The 25,889-nt window shown below is 37.8% G+C and overlaps 1 long non-coding RNA gene across 1 annotated transcript; it reads right to left on the bottom strand.

Moving 5' to 3' along the window:
- Positions 1-7,739: 7,739 nt before the first annotated feature.
- On the bottom strand, positions 7,740-10,072 carry LOC122143157. Its single transcript, XR_006158994.1, has 3 exons — positions 8,562-10,072; positions 8,316-8,487; positions 7,740-8,228 (listed from the first exon to the last, which is right to left on the bottom strand). It is a non-coding gene; the product is annotated as an uncharacterized LOC122143157 (long non-coding RNA).
- Positions 10,073-25,889: the final 15,817 nt, after the last annotated feature.

Raw genomic sequence — 25,889 nt, 5'->3', positions numbered from 1 at the left:
TGTTAGTTTCATGGTAACATGCAATCAAGGTCAAACCCACTTTTTTTTTTTTAAATCTATTATTCGTTCGCATATCGCCTACAACTGAGGTTTTTGTTTTTGTTTTTTTGAGCAAGGTGCCACTGTCAGGGGAGTCAAAAGATAATTACATCATCATTAAGGTTGCCAATTAACTTCAGAAATGGAAAATAAGGTCTAATTGTGATTCTTTCTCTTTTATTCTTTAAAAAAAATAGTGTTTATTCTTTAAGAAAATAAGTGTTTATTCTTTAAGAATATAAGGGACAGAATAAGGGACGATCCAAACATATGTACAATAATGTAGGCCTATATCTACCTGCAGTTAAAAAGTTCTCAGAAATAATCACATTTGTTTTGCTTCACCCATTTATGTACAATTATTCTAAAAAAAAAAAAAATTAATGTCATACAAAAAATGTCATCGGCCTGAGTAAATTTTACCATTATAGAATTGTGACTTTGCAAGGTAAGTAAATTAGGAGGTGAAAATACTGTGAAATTACAAATGGCATGGAATTTTAAAGCATAACAACTGAAGATCTAAGAAACATTAGTCAATCAAGCATTTTTTTAAACAATGGCACTTAAAGTTTTGAACTAAAATATTATTTCAACCATATAGCCTGTGAATGAATAAAAATGCATACTTTTCTATGAAAGAACACTTAGAGAGTGTAAGTTGCTTCTGGTGTTTGGATTTGTTCTTCAATATAATGAGGTCCAAGTGTAAGAATAGCCTACACTAGTTTTTCTTTTTTTTCTTTCTTCAGTGTATTTTTCTCTCTCTCTATTTAACAGCATTAACTTACAATGAAATACATCTTCCTTCAGGTATACTGAATGTTTTCCTGCCTTGCTAAATGTTGGGCTCATGATCAATGTTTAATTCACCCAAACTGATTTTATAAAATCAAAACCTGCGGACTGTGAACCTGGGTGCAGTTAGTGTGAGTCATGCTCACTGTGAAGCGGGAGCAGCTGGCAGAGGATTTTGCTTGGTCTTAAAGCCTTCCACAAATGCCTACGTTCACAAATAACAACGATTTTCACAAAAAATGATTATAGTGGAATTGTGGAACATACAACACTATTTATACAGTCACACTTATTTATCTAACACACATACTTAGTCCACATTTCAATTTGTACATAATATACCTGTACATACAAAACTGTCTATAGTAATATACCTGCACATACAATTGTCAATTTGTATATTGTTATTCCTTCCTTACTCGTTCTATTTTTTTTTTTTAATTCTTTTATCATCTGTGTTTTTTTTAAATATACCTCATTCTGTTGCACTGTGGAGCTTCTGTCACGAAAACAAATTCCTCGTATGTTTAAACATACCTGGCAATAAAGCTCATTCTGATTCTGAAAAGAATTATTAATTATCAATTGAGAATTCATTATTATTATGGTCTGGTGAAAATAATAAAATGGGCTGCGAGAAAATAATAAATAAAAAGAGTAGGACTGCTGTGAGTGCAGGAATTAAGTCCAGCTGGAGGGGGTTGGGGTTTGGGGGTAGTTCTGTATAGTTTGCGGGGATTGAAATAAAGGTATGAATCTCTTGCTCTTTCATATGGACAGTGTCTTATAAGGGTTTCAAACTTGCAAAGCAGGTTTAGGCAAAGTAGGACAAATTCCTCATTTGGTTTGGTTTTTGTAATTTTTACAACTGCATACAGAGTATTACATACAATACAATATGGTTTTGTTTTTTCTCAGGAGAGATGAGGCGCCTCTGAGAGCCTTTTGATAAACTTACGAAAGAGACGCGCATCTGCCAAAGAGACAACGCAGCAATGCTACAGTCGTTCTGGCAATACAAATGTAAAAATATATTGCAGTGATAAGAAACTGTCCCGAGACATCATGTAGGCCTAATTATTTTTAGTTTTATTACTGGGCAATTCCAGCGTTACTGACCTGACATTCACAGTCAAAACCTGCACTCTAAAAAATAATTCAGTGGATCTGTTGCCACTACTTAATTTAATGTACTAGTGCAAGTTAAAAATTCAAATTTATTGATTTAATTAAAATTTTAAGTGTTAAACATTTTTTAATGAGTTGTCCTGTAACTTCAACTTAAAAATCTGTGTTAGTTTGTTTAAAACATTATTTAAGCTGTACTAACTCAATGTAATTAGCTCCATAATTTTTTTTTTCAAGTTCAGATTTCAGGTTCCCAGCATGCTTTGTATGTGACTGAATAATGAGCGGTAATGTAGAAATAAACTCATATTTTATGCATTTCTATTCAAGATCAGAACAGTAGAATATTTATTAATGTTCAGTGTTCAGTTCTTTTAGTATTAAAAAGTGTTTCTGTTATGTTGGTGGGTTTTATGAGATTACCATTGTGCTGAAGAGTAGAGCATTTGCTTAGGTTGAAAACAGACTCACTAGGCATTGTCTTACATGCTATTTCAATCAGAAGGCATTTGGTTGAAAATGCTAAAAGTTTGGTTTCCTGGCAGCATTAAGTATTTTTTCATCAAAAAACAATTTTTTAGTAGTTTTTATAACCAATGTCCATGACTGAATCAAAATTAAAACAATGTGAAAAAACCCCCAACTTAGAATAGCTTAGTTACAGTTTTTCTCAGTTGCTTTGGTGCATTTCTCGGATCATCCTTAATATTTGCAAATAAGCATGTGCATTTCTCAAAACAATTAGTACAAAAAGCACCACACAATGGATTACCTGCAAAAGCCTGTAACTTACTCAAAATCTTTAGTTCATCTCTCAAAAGTAAGTATTTATGTCAGGCAACATATCAGTGCCATCAGAATGAAAAGTCCTTGAGTCATTGTTCACAAACAAGATAGTCAAAATGCTTAGTTATGTTGTCAATATTTATAGTGCACTCTGTTAGTAACTATGGCAACAGTTTGGATGAAAGTTACTGTATTGAAACCCAGGAAGCTGCACTTCTTGTATGCCATATATCCATTTCCTATATCCATTTAAAAAGTACTAATTTACACATTACTGTGTGGGATACTGATTGAAAGAGACTGGATAGGATTCACAGTTACACTTTGCTTGTGGTCTGACAAAAAAACAAACAAAAAAAAACATTACAACGTCATTGTAATAATTGATATAGAAAATAAATAAGGGCACAAAGGCAAAAATACAAAATTATAAAGGCAAACACAGGAAACACCCCTTTTTTGCTTTTGCGTGCAGCACTGTAGGAATTGTAGTTCAGTGTGTCTACACCTCCTGATGTGCCAGTCAGTCGGCCCACAGATTCTCGTCTACATCACAACGAATATCTTCCCTTACAATGCAACGTCGAATTTGAGTCAAGTGAACCATCTCACAACTTCATATATGTGAATGAGGCTGGCTTCAACTTGACCAAAAGCAGAAGGTGTGGTGGAAATGTCATCAGCCACAGAGCTACTGTTGATTTGCCAGGCCAACGGAGAGGAAATATCCAGTGTCAGAATTTGTAACTCTTGTGTTGTCCTTTGTCTATATACAGTATGCTTTCCAATTGAAGGTTCATGAGATGCACCTTCGAGCAACTTCAAAGATCCGGTTTATCATCAGCTGATCTATATTCTCTTCATTAGTGAAAGTCAAGATTCACCTGCACAGTTCATGACAAATTTACAAAAACTCTAAAAGAAATGTGTAGAAAATGTGCTTGACAGTTTATGACAACTAGATCAACCTTTTTGCATTTAATGACTTATACGATGTACTAATGCCTAGATGTTGTGAGGGGTAAGACTATTGCACAGAGAGCTATATATTACATTTTGAGCAACACAACATTAGCAACTGATAATGTAGGAATACACAGACAAATGTACATAATCAATTGCATGAATGTACCAAAGCCATCGCAACTTTGTCAAAAGAATGAGAAGCTGGTTTTATGATGTGTACAAATGACTAGATGATGTGGAGGTTATACAAGTAGTTTTGAGAATTTCATTTCTGATTTGAGAAATGCACCAAAAGCGACTGAGAAAAACTGTAAAACAACTTAATTTAAGAGTATTCAACTTAATAATTGTTAGTTTTAACACAAATTTCTAAGTATATACACAGTAACATTTGAAGTGGATCAAAAAAGTTCATCAAAGTTGTCCTAAGATGAGAACACTTTTAGGTTTTAGGATAACTTTGAAGAAAGGTTTTTACCATTCTCAAAACATAAAATATCAATTTTATTTCAATTTTCGTTTTTGTGTTTCAGAGGAAAAATCAATGTTAAGGGTACAGACCGTTCTGAAAGAAGAATTTATGCAAATGCGTATAAAATGCTTTAAAAACTTTAACACAGATGTCTAGAGGGTATTTAAAAGGTCTGCCCCCACGTAAGATTTTTTCTAGTTACTAGTAGTCGTTCATTTAAGTCATTATTCAACTAATCGCATGTTTATATTAAATTAACATCTATAATCCATAATGAGCCTTAATATATTCCGTGCTCAAGAACATGCATTAAGTTGGCCACAAAGCTCAGGCAGAAGTAGCCTAATAATTATGAAAAAGGAGACTTTTTAATTATTTATTAATAAACTAATGTTTTCTTGTCGGCTGCAAGATGAAATGAAACCTTCACAGATTACATAATGCTTTTCATTTTGGTTAGTTAAAAAGTAGACATTTCAAGCTTTCTGTAGATATACTTCTCATGTATGTGAGACACCCCAATTTTAAGTTATATCATTAGAAAAAATTCAAGTGATCTAGAGGGCGCCTCTCTGTCATGCGTGTGCATTAATCATTTTCGCACAATCACTTGTATATGAATAATAATAGAGCACATTTATTTTAGGTTACAGTATGGGATCTGCATTAAAAATAAATCTTCACAAGTCTACAACCGAGACAGATGCAGTTATAACCTGTAAACTGAAGGCTATTTGAAGTTTTAAAATTATCTAACGGCCGATGTCGCTCCAATTCGTTGATCATTAGTTGTTCTTGATCAAGATTAAACTGATGCATGACTATTATAAACTTGTTTTAATAAATCTCTTTTGAAAAAAGTGAAAGTGAAAGTCGTGACATTTGCCAAGTATGGTAACCCATTCTCGGAATTGGTGCTCCGCATTTAACCCATCCAAGTGCACACACACAGCAGTGAGAAGTAAACACACCGTGAACACACACCCGGAGCAGTGGGCAGCTATATCCAGCGCCCGGGGAGCAACTGGGGGTTCAGTGCCTTGCTCAAGGGCACTTCAGTCATGGGTATTGAGGGTGGAAGAGAGCGCTGTTCATTCACTCCCCACCACCTACAACTCCTGCCAGCACCGAGACTCGACCTGCGACCTTTGGGTTACATGTCCAAAGCTCTAACCATTAGGCCACAGCTGCCCCCATTAAATAATAAAGATATAATTATATTTGCATTAAATAATAAAGATATAAAGCAGGTTAAGTTAAATATTATTGTACAAATAATTCTAAAATGCTATAGACTGCGAATAAGATGGCAGTTTCACATTTTGCATATGCATTACAAAGTAAATAATTTTTTTACATGCAATTATCCAAAATAAAACCAAAACCAAACAAAATTTGTAATAAAGATAAAATATGTAGACAAATAAGAATAGATGCACTCAGCATCATGTGCGCAGCGCAAATCTTGTACTCTGATATTTTAAGGAATATGATACACACCTGCAAATTTAAAAATGAGGCTGCATTTTTTATTTTTTTCTTCAATTGTAAGAAAGCAAGTAAAGAAGGCTCCCTTTAAAATCACTGAAGTTGTCAATTAATGAAGCTCTTTTTTACATCATGTACACTTTGTTGATTATAATGAGAGAACTTGAGTTTAAACGTGAGGACGTTTTATTAATCCATCCTTTCTTTTCCGTTTTAATGATTTAGCAGGTTTAATTTATTCGTTTCTTGTTTTAATTAGGCCTAAATAATGGGAGCAAAATTATACAGTGCCTCACGTTTTACTAAAATAAAGGAAATAATTTATAAAACATGCAACAATTTCTTAATCAGTGTACAGACAGATATCTTTTTCCAAAGAAGTTATCTGTCAAAATAAAGGACAGGTAAGGAGTAACAAAGTATGTGAGTGACAAAAATGCATGCTGTTTTATTAAAAGAATTTAAAATCTAAATTAAAAATGTATTTGTGACAAATATAGGCCTAATATTTGAGAATATTGACATTTTGCATATAGATCCATGTATGTAGCCAAGCTCACTAAAATAGGCTACCATTTTTAATGCTCCGATGCAAAGTATACCACCATTTATTTAGGATAATATAACACATAATTCATATTATATAAATAATACTGCACACCTATTAAATGTTTCAAATCTAAAATATGGTGTAATACTGTGTAGCTTAGAGAAAATATAATCACAAGAAAAAATCATAAACACTTAATCTGACTCAAAACTACCTAATAAATGCACGACTTCATAAGTACTAAACTTTCATATTTTAACTACAGTGTTTTTCTTTCATCTTCCCTGACTGCAGCCTTCAAATGTAACACATCGGCGAGGCAATGCTGACAGCTATTTGTGAAAATGTGCTTTGATGCGCTTGTTTGATAACTTGTGGTTAAAGTGCCACTCAGCGGTCAAAAGCTGCAAATGCACCTTGCAGACGCGGCGGCAACAGCACTCGCATCGGTAAAAAGCTCATTCTGGTTGGCCTACTGTATATGAAGTTTGCACAAGACTAAATGACCTGAGATATCATCGCTTGACTGCATAATTTCAGCACCATCAACATCAATTCCACGTGACAGTATTAAATCTAGAGTATGATTTCGACAATGAGTAGGTCCTGAGACATGTTGTCTAACCCCAATAGAATTCAGAATGTCTATGAATGCTGATCCCAATGCATCTTTTTCATTATCAACACGGATATTAAAATCACCAACAATTAAAACCTTATCTGCAGCCAGCACTAACTCGGATATAAAATCAACACATTCTTTAATAAAGTCTGTATGGTGCCCTGGTGGCCTGTATACAGTAGCCAGTACAAACATCACAGGGGATTTATTATTAACACCTGTTTCTCTGGACAATGTTATATTAAGCACCAATACTTAAAACGAGTTATACTTGAAGCCTGCCCTCTGAGAAATCCTGAAAACATTGTTATAAATTGAAGCAACACCTCCCCCTTTACCTTTTGGACGTGGCTCACGTTAATAACAGTAATCTTGTGGGTAGACTCAATGTAAAAAATTTAATCATCAGGTTTTAGCCAGGTTTATGTCACACAGAGCACATCTAGGTTATGATTAGTGATCATATTTAAAAAAAAAAGTGCTTTCATAGAAAGGGACCCGATATTTAATAAGCCAATCTTTATCATTTGTTTATCTGTATCACATCTGTTTTTCATTTGTTAAACATCTATTAAATTGTTGCTCTTAAATTGGTTTGGACTTTTTTTGTATTTTCTAGTTCGGGGAACAGACAGTCTCTATAGTGTGATATCTAGGTGAAAGAGTCTCTATGTGCTGAGAATTAACTGACTTCTGTGACGTGAGGCGGCTAGCAGACAGTCGGTTTAGCCAGTCTGTCTGCTTCCTGACCTGGGCCCCAGTTAGTCAAGTGCAAACTCTAAAACTATGTGCCATATTTCTAGAGAGAAGACCGGCACCACCCCAGGAGGGATGAAAACCATATGTTTTCAACAGGTCAGGTCTGCCCCAAAAACGGTAAGCAGGGAGGGGGCCAGAGCATATTACAGTCTGTACAGAATCAGTCTGTTCCAAGCAGCTCAGGGGGAGCAGGAGTCACGTGACGAGAGTGAAGTGAAATGACTGGTGGCGGACCCAAAAGCACAAGGATGAACCACAAACTAAGCATTCATTTTAATGAAGGAAAAACTTATTTATTTGGGTTACAAAGCAAGTTCAGACAGGATCACTTTGGCAAGTTACTTGAGTTTATTGAACACAATTTATCTTTGGCAGTATGGTTCCTTATGGGGGCTCTTGCTCCCAAATTAATTGAACATACAAGAGCTTAAACATTAACCCCCCAGAACCATCAGCTTGGAAATACATGACAATTAAGACACTTAATAATGTCTTTGAAAGCAAACAGTGGTAATCGTGTAGATGTGGCAGTGGGACGTCTATCCTGTAGCTTGGTTATCAGGATGAATGTCTCTCAGCAGTAAGGTCCATGCCAACCGGGACTTGAAAGCCTTAGTGATCTGAAACAAAGAAGATGACAATCAGAAGGTGCACGGTAAAATGCTCTTGGAGGGAGGGAGGGTTGCGAGCCATTTGAGCATACTTACCGAGCAGTAGTTTGAGTTTATTGAACACATTTTATCTTTGGCGGTATGGTTCCTTATGGGGGTTCTTGTTCCCAAATTAACTGAACATACAAGAGCTTAAACATTAACTCCCCAAACATAAGAGGTATTACTGCCTGAAGAAGAACCCCCCAAAACCATCCTGGTTCCACCCCTGCAAAAGAGAAAAGACAATGTTATTGAGATATTCTTAATGCAGCCTACTGGCTAGTAGAGGGGTATTCTCACCTCTAAAAGGAGGGAGAGAATAACAGGCCCCTCTTTAATTAAAGTAGCAAGGGGCGTTCATCCCCTGCTGAGGGATGAACAGCAGGCCCCTGCAGTTATAGCAGCAAAAGGTGTTCTCTCCAGCGGGAGAACCGCAAGAACAAAGCAGCATATCCCGGAGCTTGGCATGAGAGGTAGGAGAGCAGCGTGAAGAACCATCCCAAAACTGTCCTTGTTCCATTCCTGCAAAAGAGAAAGACAAGTTAGAGATATCCTTAATGCAGCCTACTGGCTAGCAGAGGGGTATTCTCCCATCTAGAAGGAGGGAGAGAATAGCAGGCCCCTCTTTAATTTAAGCAGCAGGGGTGCTTAAGAGTGTTCTCTCCGCTGGGAGAAAATTTTTTTTTTTCCCCTTGTTCTCCTTCTACTCCTCATTTTCCTTCTTCATATCCTTCTTCTCCTCCTCTCGAGGGACTGACGGCTGGCAGTGTGCAGCAGTGGTGTTCTCTCCAGCGGGAGAACCACGTAAAGAGCTGCTCAAGCTTTTGCGCTAATATAACATCCTGAGTTGTAGGCCTAATGTATTGTTGATACGCTGATGATGACCATCGACCCATGCTTTGAGCATGGGTATGGAGACTGTTGAAGCTGCGGTGGTTTCTGCGCATATGCAGAATGAATGGCTGGTATAAAGCATGGGGTCCATACCACATGTAGCTAGTTGAAGCCATCTTAGGCAGAGAGTGTGTGGGAAAATGATGGCTGCATCTGAAAACTGAAAAATGCTGCCTTCAGAGGATGCATTCCAAGGTTGGAGGGCATCAAGACACATCCGAATTCCATGTTAGCTTCAGATCCTGTCTCCTGAGTTGCCTTCATCTGGCCGTGTTTTTTTTTTTTTTTGAAGGCAGCATAGATGTATCCTCGCTGCCTTTGATATCCCACAATTCTGCGCATTAAATTCTGTGACAGTTAAGCCAAAAATAAAAATGGCATCTGAAAGTTGCGGTCGGTGTCAGTTTGTGTGTAAAATGTACGTTTGTACTAAATATCCACTAGTTATCACCATAACTCTATATTTTGCTGTACATCATGCTGTAGATCCATTCCTCTGCCTCAGAAGCCTGTCCAAAATCAGTTTCATGAGGTACCTTCGTGCAAAAACGCTGCCTGCAAGTCATTGCCTGATACAGTAGCGAGGCAGCAAGTCAGCTGCCTAAGTTTCGGATGCAGCCAATGGCCCTGTCCCAAATGGCGCACTTCATGTGGACTTTCGGTCTCGTGGACTTAAATTGCGCGTGCTCGTCGAGTCTACGAGTTCGTAGGCCGTCCCATTCAGAATTTTAATGCTCTGAAGTGTGCTCAGCAGCGCCCCCTTTGTACCCTTGAAGTGGTCTTCCGCAAAGCCCACATAGATGCAGGCTCCGCACACTTTAATTACCCAGGAATCCTTGCGAAATGCCAATCAGACAACGGATGGGAGGAGATTTCGCTCAAGAGCAATTGATGACATGGGCTGAGAATAAAATATTTAAGTGTAGGTATCATTACAGTTTTTATGACCTAGGTGTACATTTTACCAGTTGTTACCTACAGTTTATACAAACATTATGGTCATCGACCAGGGGTTGATCTCAAACATAATAATAGTGCGTTGAATAATATGATCGCATTATGATTCATTAAATAAATAGAACCGAATGTCAGGGCTTTACTGAGTCATATGTAAACCTAGTATTTATATTTAAACCTGTTAATTCATCTGAAACTCACGAAAACATGTGTTAAAACTGTAATCTTAGCTCAAATGGAACATAGGCACCATATTCCCCAAACCTGCAGCTCCTGTCAAAAAACAACCAGACCATTATTTCCGGCGTGACGATCAAGTCTGTCCCAAAAATACCTCTCAATACGCCCTCGTGGACTCGTGCCAAGGGCCATATAGGTCTGCACTACATGACGTCACCAAAGTGTGGACTCTGAGGAAGTCCACAAGTCCGGAGTGTGCCATTTGGGACAGGGCAAATGACTTCTCACTGGTGATTCCCGATGGTTTTAGAGGACAATTACTCCTCGACGCCCCCTGTTGTTTCAGAGAATAGTACACCAGGGTTCTTACACCTTCCAAAGAAAAATTCAAGCACTTCCAAGGACATTTCAATTTCAAGCACTTTACAACTGTGGTAAATTACAGGTTACAATCACACACACACACACACACACACACACACAACTTTGTAAATCGTTGGATTTTTAAAGGCGCATTAGCAATTTTCCATTGTTCTAAACGAAATCTGCAAATTGCCAGCAGGAGGCGCATTTGGACTGGTACAAACAGCTTGTATGAATGTCCTTACATTTGAATGTCCTGAAATTTTAAATGACAATGACGATTAATGTCGATTATATTTTGGTGGGGGAAATGACACGTCATATACAAGCTTCAATAGGCAATTTTAGTGCATGAAACAAGATGGTCAATTTGGGATTTAAACATACAGAAACGAGCAAAAAAAAAAAAAAAAAAAAAAAAAAAAAAAAAAAAAAAAAAAAAAAAAAAAAAAAACCAAAAAAAAAAACTTCCTGATTAAATGACTGATGATTCCACTGCATCTCGCGATCTATACCACAAATGAGTTCTTGTTTACATCGTTTCCGCTGTTTATGATGACAATATTCGAGAGAGTCCAGTCCAGTGAGCGCGTGATCTGACACAACTGTAGTGTTCAATGCCGTGTAAGATTAGTTATAATGCCAGTAATACCCTAACCCTAATGCTGGGGAAACCCTGCATAAGGATTTGTATGCATAGTGAACTGATCTTAAATGTATACCACAATAAACACTTTTCATTCATTTTCACTTTCCACTTTAAATTGCGACAGTCTTAAGACTTAGTTTAACTGAGCAGGAAAATGTTTGTTTACCTTTATATGCTCGAAGTGCACACTCTCCCATGGAAAAACAAAACAAGCGGACTTAACAGGGGGTTACTCACGTATTTAGTTCTTGGTTTGACCATAATTGTCATTTTGAAGCCATCGCTGACTGAAGCAGCAACCTCCAGCAAGATTTTTTCCACTCTCCTCCATCAGAAGGCGCACGTTAATAAAGAGCACACTACGGCCACATGTGCAGACTAGAGCGGAGCTGCTTATGATAAAACAATGATTAACCATCCAGTAAGAAAGCAAATTATTATGACTAATGCAATTGCATTTTCAAGCAAGCATTTTTTTTTTAACCTTGAAAACACTGCAATAAATTTCAAGCATTTTCAAGGATTTCAAGCCCCCGTATGACCCTGTACGATGGCGAAGCCTAGACCGTTTGGGAAGGTGCATGCGTAGTCAGCGGAGGCTCACAAGTGGAGCCAGGCGAAAGTATAAATCCCGCTTATGCAACAGCAGGTCTAGCAATGATATGATACTGGACACTAGATAAGCCTCAACAAGCAAGCAGTCCCAATACCCTGATAGCCTTTAAGCAAAGACCTTCTGAAGTGCATAGAGTGGGGCAGCATTTCCTTTACAGAAGAATAGAAGTAGCAAAGGGGTGCTCTTATAACAGCTAAAAGATCAGCATGCCCCTTTAAAGCAGTACAGCATATGGTCAATACTGTAATTTAGGCAACAGCATTAGCCCTTGTCCAGATACGTTTAGCATTGATACGAGCAAAATTTACGATCTGTACATTTGAGTATCAAGCACTTTATCAATACACTAGTTAGCTTGAGCAACAGCATATCACTGATTTAACACAGTGTGTAGGAAATAGTCAGATAAGTTTATTGAAACCATCCTCAATAGATGAGCCTGAAGCAGCAGCCCGTTCCATATCGACAGCATTGACACAGATTAACAAGACTTGTTAGTAAATTTAACTGGTAAAGTAAAAAAATTAAAAAAAACACCTCATGGTCCGTGTATCTTTTGGTCATTCGATTTTTTGTTTAATTTTGTAAGTAGAAAAATGAAAAACAGCTCCTTTTTCCGTTTTTTAATTTTTTGCAAAAAACGAAAAACAAGAATTCGGCTTAATTTTTTGTTTTTCGTTCAGGGTTAGAAAAAATGAATAAACAGCTTGAATATTCGATTTCTACACGTGGGCGGGAATTAAACTCCCCTTTCTGCTGATTGGTCAGACAAAAAAAAAGATTAAACCATGCTGTCATCAGTCCTTCTGCAGTTCCGCGCGGCAGGATAATGCTTTGACTTGGGTATATTCAGAGCTGGGTAGATTACTTACAAATTGTAATTGTAAACCCATTGGTTAAATGCTGTATAGCCACCGGATTAATGACTGATAACTGTGTGAATGTCCACAAACTGGAAGACTTTCTGAGTGTATATAAGCGGTAGACTATTTTAGAAAGGAATATTTAAAAAAAAGAGGAATTAGAGAGAATCAATAAACGATGAATCATTTATTTCTATTGTGTGAATTGTCACGGCGTGATAAAAAGTAAACTGTAGTCTGATTTAGTCTGACACTTGTGCACTCGCACACAGGAATGTAACACAAGATTTACATAAATGTAATTAATTGCCATTTGGTTTGTTTCTCACCAAACCTTACTGTATACCTTCAGAACGTTTGGAATATAGCATACGCCACGAGATGCATATTATTTTATGACAGATTTGCATCCGCTTAAAGAATGAAAAGTGAAAGTCACCGTTCTCTGTCATTAAATGGGTAAGTGCGAGCAGGACATTTTTGTGTGTCTGTTTCGGAAAAAAGAAGGTAGACCTAATAAGCCTTTAGAACAACATCTGACTAGTTACCCTAGTTAAATAAAACAGAAAAACGCGACTACTGTCAAGCACAGACCAGTATTGAAGTGCACAGGAAATATGCAGCAATCTAAACAGTTTAATTAATATTGAGAATTAGTTGATGTTCACCTGGATTTGTTCCTGAAGAGGCGAAATAATTTAATAAGTTGTCATTTATAGTCATATGGTAAAATGCATATTTTTATTTGTGTACATTCAAAATGACTACAAAATGTCGTCCCGTTGAAAAATAAAGAAAACAACAGAATGCACAGCTTTAGCACAAAACATGAACCAATACACAGCTAGTAGGCTGCTTGATGCGCCTATTTTTAAAAGTCTACATTAAGGTTATTTGACGTTAAATGCATTATTTAAGTCATTTTAGAATAAATCACAGTATATATCATGATAAAAAAGTGACTTTACAGTTTGGAAAATATGGTAGGCTATGAAATGCCCCCCAGCAGCAGCAGAGGACTAGTATTCTGCCGCGAGGAACTGCGGAAGAACTGATGACAGTTTGATCTTTTTTTCTTTTTTTTTGTCTGACCAATCAGCAGAAAGGGGCGTTTAATTCCCACCCACGTGTAGAAATCGAATATTCAAGCTGTTTATTCATTTTTACCCCTGAAAGAAAAACTACAAATTAAGCCAAATTCTTGTTTTTCGTTTTTTGCAAAAAATTTAAAAACGAAAAAGGAGCCGTTTCTCATTTTTCTACTTTCAATATTAAACAAAAAAATCGAATGACCAAAAGATACACGGACCTAGCATGCATAGCAAACATAACTGAACAATTAGCCTTGGACAATGAGCAATGTCTGAAGCATAATCACCAACATAGCACTAGGCAATAAAAATGAAAGAAACTTTGCTTAGCTTCGTGAAGACATCCAGAGATGAATAAAAGGTGAAATGGCCAGTTGTTCGTGGATACTTTGATTCTTCTTGAATATCTTGCTTCTTCCAAGCCGTGCTCGCTCAGATCATTTTCACTCCATCGCTTGAAAAACAACGCGGCGAATTCGCTTAAGTTCGCGACTTGAAATCTGGTGAGATACTCTGTGGGAATCCTGTACAAAAAAATCCTGATTTAACACTTCCTATGGAGATGGAATTCCCCGTTTGATTAGTTCATGAGCGAAGCGATAGCTCTTGCGAGCCATTTGAGCATACTTACCGAGCAGTAGTGCCACGTATATATGTCCCGTGTCTAATAGGAGAATGGTAGTGATTGGAGCGATTTGACAGCTGACCGCATCAGCTGCTCGCAGCCTATGCCTCCGTGGCCTGACTGAACTAACGCTGCGCTCGATTAGGCTCTGTCTTTTTCAATTTGTTAATAAGAGTTAGAGGTTTAATAAATGTGAATTTGCCATTGTACTACTTTATGACTGATCTGTTTTAATAACAATGAACCACAAACTATGATTGTTTTAAAAGGGGAAATCCATTTTATTTGCATTTCAAATTTTATAAACAAAATTGTCATTTTGTTAAAAAAACTTTAATAAAAGTGAATTTCTTAATGATACTACTTTATTGTGGGTCTATATGTTTAATAATAAAAATGAGCCACAAAGGGGAAAATACATAGACTTTTTTTTTATTTTTATGTTACAATGCGGTTACACCAAATCTTCAGTTTATTTATTTTTGTTCAATTTTTATGTTTAATATAAGGTAAGCGACTTCATCATTGTACTATTTTTTTGTTGATGTAACTTTTTTTCATTTGTTTTTTATTATATATTGAATCAACCTTAAGCATTAGTTTTGACCATCAAAAAGTAACATTAAAGATCAAGATGCGAGAATGTGACATAGTTGCTGCTGAGGTAAATGGACTCTCTCCCTTTCTCTGTTTCTTTGTAATAGCTATAGACATCTTCTTCTTCTCTAGTATTAATGGCGGGTCGCAACCAATTTGAATTCATGGTTTTAGTATTTCAGGTTACCTTTTACTGATCCAAAAAAAAAAAAAAAAAAAAAAAAAAAGCTTCGTAACACTCCCATGTTTCCTCACTTATCCCCAGTATCCCTTCTAAATTCCATCCCCGTCCTGCACATATCTTATCACGCAAGATGTTCCTCTCAAAATCAAATTTACTACACTTCATTATGACATGCTCGACATTTTCAGGAACATTACATACCTCACATTTATCAGACACACATTTTGTCATTAAATACAGCGTTGATTTTTAACCCAGTATGTCCAAGCCTTAATCTTGAAAAGATCACTTCATCTCTTCTATATTTCCCTTTGAAACCCTTCACTTTAATAGATTTCTGAATGCTGTAATAGTGTCTCCCTTTATAGTCTGTGTCCCACTTGTTCTGCCATTCGGTCACTCACTGCTTTTCTAATTAATGATTTGGCCTCTCCTAGCTATAGACATGCTCATTAATTCTTAATTTGAGTACAGACATGTTACAGGGGATATAAAATATCTCTGCTATGTGTATGTGTCATGTTCTGATTGGTTTATTGTCTTGTCATGTGATTTATCAGTTATGTTTCTAATTGGTTGTCTTAGTCATGTGTCTTGTTTCCCATTGGTTGGTTCCTGTCATGTTACCCTCATAGTTTCTATGAGTAGTCATGTTTTTGCCTTTGTCTCTTGTCGTGTATTAACGTAACATTGTAACCTGCTGTTGGTGAGTCAAGTTTGTTCAAGTCAAGTGTTTGTTTATTGTTTGGATTTTGGATTACACCTTTGTAAATAAACTGCACTTGGGTTCATCTACACTAGCCTTCAGTGGAATGATTGTTACACCCATCCTTTAAGCATTTAAAGTTACAAGTTGGGATCAGAGGTGTATGTGTGCAAAAAGTTAATGAGAAGGGGAAACATAAGAAATAGAAAATAGCTGGAGCCTTGCCTGCAGTTCATTTCCTCATTAAAACTACCCCAAATAGAAGCACTTATGAACATAGGACCAATCAATGCTCCCATTTGAAGTAATCTTAATGGGTTGAATACAGTGATTAAATGATCTTTGCATGTAGAACTCAGCTTGGAGTCCCAGAAGGCAATTATCTCTTGAAGCACTGGTCACATGAAACTACCCCAACAAATAGCACTTACCAAATACAACAGACAAGTCAGTGCCATTGTGAGGGTACTGATAGTGAAAGCTGAAAATCTTTTCCATTTTGAAGAGTATAAATCTTTAGCATCAGAGGAGGTCATTTGCAGGCAGAGACACCAGGAGCATGCTGCCTTTAGTCAGAATGAGCTGATCTGAGCAGTTTGGTTTACAGCACCCATTATAAGCATGTCCATGCCCCCTTGGCTTTACTGTGGTCGTTGGCACTCAGGTATTTTTGAAAGGCCATTAAGCTTTGATTGCTGTGTTAATATCTTTGGAATGCCTTAGCATTCTTGGACATGGGTGGACTTTTCACACATTTAAAGCATTTCATGCAAATTCAACAATTGTAATGTTTTCTGAATGCAGAAATGGATGCAGTCCTTGTTAAAGCGTAGAATCACCCATGTGGACAACATCAAAGAGTGCCAGACCAAAACTTTGGGTAAAACAGCACCCTCTAATGTTTAGACGAGGATGCTGCTGTAATCAAGGCAACAGGATAACCCACTGATGAAGAAACACCAACAAGACTTCCCCAAAGAGAAGCACTTATTCTTAAATGGAATCACAAATGCTTCTATTTGTAGTCATCTAGGAAGTCTACCTCAAATGAAACAGAACTGAATACAAACCAGTTGGACACAGGGAATGCAGTCAGCAAACATTTACCCCAACTTGATAGCACTTTCTGCTTTGATTTGAATAGAAAGATGCTAGAGTTAGAGTAGACATCAGCTGGTTTGCACTCAAGAAGGCAAGGAAATGAAAAAGTGGTGTTACAGAGGAGGATGCAAAATAGTGGCAAAATGCTGACCCATCCTTTTAGCATTTAAAGTTAGAAGTTGGGATCAGAGGTGTATGTGTGCAAAAAGTTAATGAGAAGGGAAAACATAAGAAATAGAAAATAGCTGGAGCATTGTCTGCAGTTCATTTCCTCATTAAAAACTACCCCAAAGAGAAGCACTTATGAACATAGGACCAATCAATGCTCCCATTTGAAGTAATCTTAATGGGTTGAATACTGTGATTAAATGATCTTTGCATGTAGAACTCAGCTTGGAGTCCCAGAAGGCAATTATCTCTTGAAGCACTGGTCACATGAAACTACCCCAACAAATAGCACTTACCAAATACAACAGACAAGCCAGTGCCATTGTGAGGGTACTGATAGTGAAAGCTGAAAATCTTTTCCATTTTGAGGAGTATAAATCTTTAGCATCAGAGGAGGTCATTTGCAGGCAGAGACACCAGGAGCATGCTTTGGGTAAAACAGCACCCTCTAATGTTTAGATGAGGATGCTGCTGTAATCAAGGCAACAGGATAACCACATTGATGATGAAAAAACACCAACAAGACTGCCCCAAAGAGAAGCACTTATTCTTAAATGGAATCACAAATGCTTCTATTTGTAGTCATCTAGGGAGTCTACTTCAAATGAAACAGAACTGAATACAAACCAGTTGGACACAGGAAATTCAGTCAGCAAAAATTTACCCCAACTTGATAGAACTTTCTGCTTTGATTGAATAGAAAGATGCTAGAGTTAGAGTAGACATCAGCTGGTTTGCACTCAAGAAGGCAAGGAAATGAAAAAGTGGTTACAGAGGAGTATGCAAAATAGTGGCAAATGCACAAATAGCACTTACCAAATACAACAGACAAGTCAGTGACATGTGAGGGTACCGATAGTGAAAGCTGAAAATCTTTTCCATTTTGAAGAGTATTAATCTTTAGCATCAGAGGAGGTCATGTGCAGGCAGAGACACCAGGAGCATGCTGCCTTTAGTCAGGATGAGCTGATCTGAGCAGTTTGGTTTACAGCACCCCATTATAAGCATGTCCATGCCCCCTTGGCTTTGCTGTTGGTCGTTGGCACTCAGGTATTTTTGAAAGGCCATTAAGCTTTGATTGCTGTGTTAATATCTTTGGAATGCCTTAGCATTCTTGGGGCATGGGTGGACTTTTCACACATTTAAAGCATTTCATGCAAATTCAACAATTGTAATGTTTTCTGAACGCAGAAATGGATGCAGTCCTATGTTAAAGCGTAGAATCACCATATGGACAACATCAAAGAGTGCCAGACCAAAAACTTTGGGTAAAACAGCACCCTCTAATGTTTAGATGAGAGAGGCTGTAATCCTTCAGGACTTCAACAACTGATGAAGGATCAGACAGAAACCAACAAGACTGAATTTGCCAAAGAGATATAAACCCACTTTAAATGAAGAATCACCAACAAGACTGCCCCAAAAGAGAAGCACTTATCTTTAAATGGAATCACAAATGCTTCTATTTGTAGTCATCTAGGGAGTCTACCTCAAATGAGACAGAACTGAATACAAACCAGTTGGACCACAGGGAATTCAGTCAGCAAACCATTTACCCCAACTTGATAGCACTTTCTGCTTTGATTGAATAGAAAGATGCTAGAGTTAGATTAGACATCAGCTGGTTTGCACTCAAGAAGGCAAAGAAATGAAAATGTGGTTACAGAAGAGGATGCAAAATAGTGGCAAAATGCTGCCCCATCCTTTTAGCATTTTAAAGTTAGAAATTGGGATCAGAGGTGTATGTGTGCAAAAAGGTCATGAGAAGGGAAAACATAAGAAATAGAAAATAGCTGGAGCCTTGTCTGCAGTTCATTTCCTCATTAAAACTACCCCAAGAGAAGCACTTATGAACATAGGACCAATCAATGCTCCCATTTGAAGTAAATCTTATTGGTTGAATACTGTGATTAAATGATCTTTGCAAGTAGAACTCAGCTTGGAGTCCCAGAAGGCAATTATCTCTTGAAGCACCGGTCACATGAACTACCCCAACAAATAGCACTTACCAAATAAAACAGACAAGTCAGTACACATTGTGAGGGTACCGATAGTGAAAGCTGAAAATCTTTTCCATTTTGAGGAGTATAAATCTTTAGCATCAGATGAGGTCATTTGCAGGCAGAGACACCACAGGAGCATACTTGGGGTAAAACAGCACCCTCTAATGTTTAGAAGAGGAGGATGCTGCTGTAATCAAGGCAACAGGATAACCCATTGATGAAGAAACACCAACAAGACTGCCCCAAAGAGAAGCACTTATTCTTAAATGGAATCACAAATGCTTCTATATTTAGTCAACTAGGGAGTCTACTTCAAATGAAACAGAACTGAATACAAACCAGTTGGACACAGGAAATTCAGTCAGCAAACATTTACCCCAACTTGATAGCACTTTCTGCTTTGATTGAATTAGAAATGTGCTAGAGTTAGAGTAGACATCAGCTGGTTGCACTCAAGAAGGCAAGGAAATGAAAAAGTGGTTACAGAGGAGGATGCAAAATAGTGGCAAAAATGCACAAATAGCACTTACCAAATACAACAGACAAGTCAGTGACATTTGTGAGGGTACCGATAGTGAAAGCTGAAAATCTTTTCCATTTTGAAGAGATAATAAATCTTTAGCATCAGAGGCAGGTCATTTGCAGGCAGAGAAACCAGGAGCATGCTTTGGGGTAAAACAGCACCCTCTAATGTTTAGATGAGGATGCTGCTGTAATCAAGGCAACAGGATTAACCCATTGATGATGAAGAAACACCATAACAGAGACTGCCCCAAAGAGAAGCATTATTTTTTAAACGGAATCACAAATGCTTCTATTTGTAGTCATCTAGGGAGTCTACCTCAAATGAAAACAGAACTGAATACAAACCAGTTGGACACAGGGAATTCAGTCAGCAACATTTACCCCAACTTGATAGCACTTTCTGCTTTGATAGAATAGAAAGATGCTAGAGTTAGAGTAGACATCAGCTGGTTTGCACTCAAGAAGGCAAGGAAATGAAAAAGTGGTTACAGGGGAGGATGCAAAATAGTGGCAAAATGCTGCCCAACCTTTTAGCATATAAAGTTAGAAGTTGGGATCAGAGGTGTATGTGTGCAAAAAAGTTAATGAGAAGGGAAACACATAAGAAATAGAAAATAGCTGGACCCTTGTCTGCAGTTCATTTCCTCATTAAAAACTACCCCAAAGAGAAGCACTTATGAACATAGGACCAATCAATCAATGCTCCCATTTGAAGTAATCTTAATGGGTTGAATACTGTGATGAAATTATTTTTGCATGTAGAACTCAGCTTGGAGTCCCAGAAGGCAATTTATCTCTTGAAGCACTGGTCAACATGAAAACTACCCCAACAAATAGCACTTACCAAATACAACAGACAAGTCAGTGCCATTGTGAGGGTACCGATAGTGAAAGCTGAAAATCTTTTCCATTTTGAAGAGTATAAAATCTTTAGCATCAGAGGAGGTCATTTGCAGACAGAGACACCAGGAGCATGCTGCCTTTAGTCAGGATGAGCTGATCTGAGCAGTTTGGTTTACAGCACCCATTATAAGCATGTCCATGCCCCTTTGGCTTTTGCTGTGCTGTCGGTCGTTGGCACTCAGGTATTTTTGAAAGGCCATTAAGCTTTGATTGCTGTGTTAATATATTTGGAATGCCTCAGCATTCTTGGGCATGGGTGGACTTTTCACACATTTAAAGCATTTCATGCAAATTCAACAATTGTAATGTTTTCTGAATGCAGAAATGGATGCAGTCCTTGTTAAAGAGTAGAATCGCCATATGGACAACATCAAAGAGTGCCAGACCAAAACTTCGGGTAAAAACAGCACCCTCTAATGTTTAGACGAGGATGCTGCTGTAATCAAGGCAACAGGATAACCCATTGATGAAGAAAAACCAACAAGACTGCCCCAAAGAGAAGCACTTATTCTTAAATGGAATCACAAATGCTTCTATTTGTAGTCATCTAGGGAGTCTACCTCAAATGAAACAGAACTGAATACAAACCAGTTGGACACAGGGAATTCAGTCAGCAAAACATTTACCCCAACTTGATAGCACTTTCTGCTTTGATTGAATAGAAAGATGCTAGAGTTAGAGTAGACATCAGCTGGTTTGCACTCAAGAAGGCAAGGAAATGAAAAAGTGGTTACAGAGGAGGATGCAAAATAGTGGCAGAATGCTGCCCCATCCTTTTAGTATTTAAAGTTAGAAGTAGGGATCAGAGGTGTATGTGTGCAAAAAGTTCATGAGAAGGGAAAACATAAGAAATAGAAAATAGCTGGAGCCTTGTCTGCAGTTCATTTCCTCATTAAAACTACCCCAAAGAGAAGCACTTATGAACATAGGACCAATCAATGCTCCCATTTGAAGTAATCTTAATGGGTTGAATACTGTGATGAAATTATTTTGCATGTAGAACTCAGCTTGGAGTCCCAGAAGGCAATTATCTCTTGAAGCACTGGTCACATGAAACTACCCCAACAAATAGCACTTACCAAATACAACAGACAAGTCAGTGACATTGTGAGGGTAACCGATAGTGAAAGCTGAAAATCTTTTCCATTTTGAAGCTGAACAAATCATTATCATCAAAAGAACCCATTATAAAAAAGACACACCACCTGCAGTCAAGGTGAGCTGATCTGAGCAGTTTTGTTAACAGCACCCATTATAAATATGTCTAAGCATGTCCATGCCCCCTTGGCTTTGCTGTGGTCGTTGGCACTCAGGTATTTTTGGAAAGGCCATTAAGCTTTGATTGCTGTGTTAATATTATCTTTGGAATGCCTAGCATTCTTGGGCATGGGTGGACTTTTCACACATTTAAAGCATTTCATGCAAATTCAAACATTGTAATGTTGTTCTGAATGCAGAAGAGAAATGGATGCAGTCCTTGTTAAAGCGTAGATAGAATAGCCATATAGGAACAAACATCAAAGAGTGCCAGACCAAAACTTTGGGTAAAACAGCACACTCTAATGTTTAGACGAGCACGCTGCTGTAATCAAGGCAACAGGATAACCATTGATGAAGAAAACCCAACAAGACTGCCCCAAAGAGAAGCACTTATTCTAAATGGAATCACAAATGCGTCTATTTGTAGTCCATCTAGGGAGTCTACCTCAAATGAAACAGAAACTGAATACAAACCAGTTGGACACAGGGAATTCAGTCAGCAAACATTTACCCCAACTTGATAAGCACTTTCTGCATTGATTGAATAGAAAGATGCTAGATGTAGAGTAGACATCAGCTGGTTTGCACTCAAGAAGGCAAGGAAATGAAAAAAGTGGTTACAGAGGAGGATGCAAAATAGTGGGTAAATGCACAAATAGCCATTACCAAATACAACAGACAAGTCAGTGACATTGTGAGGGTACCGATAGTGAAAGCTGAAATCTTTTCCATTTTGAAAGAGAATAAATCTTTAGCATCAGAGGAGGTCATTTGCAGGCAGAGACACCAGGAGCATGCTTTGGGTAAAACAGCACCCTCTAATGTTTAAGATAGAGGATGCTTCTGTAATCAAGGCAACCAGGATAACCCATTGATGAAGAAACACCAACAAGACTGCCCCAAAGAGAAGCACTTATTCTTAAATGGAATCACAAATGATTCTATTTGTAGTCATCTAGGGAGTCTACCTCAAATGAAACAGAAACTGAATACAAACCAGTTGGACACAGGGAATTCAGTCAGCAAACATTTACCCCAACTTGATAGCACTTTCTGCTTTGATTGAATAGAAAGATGCTTAGAGTGTTAGAGTAGACATCAGCTGGTTTGCACTCAAGAAGGCAAGGAAATGAAAAAGTTGTTACAGAGGAGGATGCAAAATAGTGGCAAAATGCTGCCCCATCCTTTTAGCATTTAAAGTTAGAAGTTGGGATCAGAGGTGTATGTGTGCAAAAAGTTCATGAAAAGACGAAAACATAAGAAATAGAAAATAGCTGGAGCCTTGTCTGCAGATTCATTTCCTCATTAAAACTACCCAAAAAGAGAAGCACTTTTGAACATAGGACCAATCAATGCTCCCATTTGAAGTAATCTTAATGGGTTGAATACTGTGATGAAAATGATCTTTGCATGTAGAAACTCAGCTTGGAGTCCCAGAAGGCAATTATCTCTTGAAGCACTGGTCACATGAAAATCTACCCCAACAGATAGCACTTACCAAATATAAAACAGACAAGTCAGTACCATTGTGAGGGTACCGATAGTGAAAGCTGAAAATCTTTTCAATTTTGAGGAGTAAATCTTTAGCATCAGAGGAGGGGTAATTTGCAGGCAGAGACACCAGGAGCATGCTTTGGGTAAAACAGCACCCTCTAATGTTTAGATGAGGATGCTGCTGTAATCAAGGCAACAGGATAACCCATGGATGAAGAAACACCAACAAGACTGCCCCCAAAGAAGAAGCACTTATTCTTAAATGGAATCACAAATGCTTCTATTGGAGTCATCTAGGGAGTCTACTTTTCAAATGAAACAGAACTGAATACAAACCAGTTGGACACAGGAAATTCAGTCAGCAAACATTTACCCCAACTTGATAGCACTTTCTGCTTTGATTGAATAGAAAGATGCTAGAGTTAGGAGTAGACATCAGCTGGTTTGCACTCAAGAAGGCAAGGAAATGGAAAAAGTGGTTACAGAGGAGGATGCACAAAATAGTGGCAAAAATGCACAAATAGCACTACCAAATACAACAGGACAAGTCAGTGACATTGTGAGGGTACCGATAGTGAAAGCTGAAAAATCTTTTCCATTTTGAAGAGAATAAATCTTTAGCATCAGAGGAGGTCATTTGCAGGCAGAGACACCAGGAGCATGCTTTGGGTTAAAAACAGCACCCTCTAATGTTTATACGAGGATGCTGCTGTTAATCAAGGCAACAGGATAACCCATTGATGAAGAAACCAACAACAAGACTGCCCCAAAGAGAAGCACTTATTCTTAAATGGAATCACAAATGCTTCTATTTGTAGTCATCTAGGGAGTCTACCTCAAATGAAACAGAACTGAATACAAACCCAGTTGGACACAGGGGAATTCAGTCAGCAAACATTTACCCCAACTTGATAGCACTTTCTGCTTTGATTGAAATAGAAAGATGCTAGAGTTAGAGTAGACCTCAGCTGGTTTGCACTCAAGAAGGCAAGGAAATGAAAAAGTGGTTACAGGGGAGGGATGCAAAATAGTGGCAAAATGCTGCCCCATCCTTTTAGCATTTAAAGGTTAGAGTTGGATCAGAGTGTATGTGTGTGTGCAAAATAAGTAGTTAATGAGAAGCCTTGTCTGGAAAAACATAAGAAAAGGAAAATAGCTTTGGACCTTGTCTGCAGTTCATTTTCTCATTAAAACTACCCCAAAGAGAAAGCACTTATGAACTTAGGACCAATCCAATGCTCCCATTTGAAAGTCAATCTTAATGGGTTGAATACTGTGATGTGAATGATCTTTGCATGTAGAACTCAGCTTGGAGTCCGAGAAGGCAATTATCTCTTGAAGCCCTGGTCACCATGAAACTACCCCAACAAAATAGCACTTACCAAATACACAACAGACAAGTCAGTGCCATTGTGAGGGTACCGAAAGTAAAAGCTGAAAATCTTTTCCATTTTGGAAGAGTATAAATCTTTAGCATCAGAGGAGGTCATTTGCAGACAGAGACACCAGGAGCATGCTGCCTTTTAGTCAGGATGAGCTGATCTGAGCAGTTTGGTTTACCGCACCCATTATAAGCATGTCCATGCCCCCTTGGCTTTGCTGTGGTCGTTGGGCACTCAGGTACTTTTTGAAGGGCCATTAAGCTTTGATTGCTGTGTTAATATCTTGGAATGCTCTTAGCATTCTTGGGCTGGGTGGACTTTTCAACATTTTAAAGCATTTCATGCAAATTCAACAATTGTAATGTTTTCTGAATGAAGGGATGCAGTCGATGGATGCAGTCCTTGGTTAAAGCGTAGAATCCCATATGGACAACATCAAAGAGTGCAAGACCAAAACTTTGGGTAAAACAGCACCATCTAATGTTTAGACGAGGATGCTGCTGTATATCAAGGCAACAGGATATAACCCATTGATGAAGAAAAAGAAAAACCAACATAGCCCCAAAGAGAAGCACTTATTCTTAAATGAATCACAAAATGCTCTATTGTAGTCATATAGGGCGGAGTCTACCTCAAATGAAACAGAAATGAATACAAACCTGAGTTGGACACAGGGAATTCAGTCAACAAACATTAACCCCAACTTGATAGCACTTTCTGCTTTGAATTGAATAGAAAGATGCTAGAGTTAGAGTATACAATCAGCTGGTTTGCACTCAAGAAGGCAAGGAAATGAAAAAGTGGTTATAGAGGAGGATGCAAAATAGTGGAAAAATGCTGCCCCATCCTTTAGTATTTAAAGTTAGAAGTAGGGATCAGAGGTGTATGTGTGCAACAAGTTCATGAGGGACACCATAGAAAACAATCTGAAATAGCTGGAGCCTTGTCCAGTTCATTTCCTCATTAAAAAACTACCCCAAAGCACTGAAGCAACTTATGAAACATAGGACCAATCAATGCTCCCATTGAAGTAATCTTAATGGGTTGAATACTGTGATGAAATTATT

This window comes from Cyprinus carpio, unplaced genomic scaffold (assembly GCF_018340385.1).
Source record: "Cyprinus carpio isolate SPL01 unplaced genomic scaffold, ASM1834038v1 S000000990, whole genome shotgun sequence".
NCBI classification, from domain to species: Eukaryota; Metazoa; Chordata; class Actinopteri; order Cypriniformes; family Cyprinidae; genus Cyprinus; species Cyprinus carpio.
Note: the sequence above shows the minus strand (reverse complement) of the source record. Positions and strands in the feature narration are given on the sequence as shown.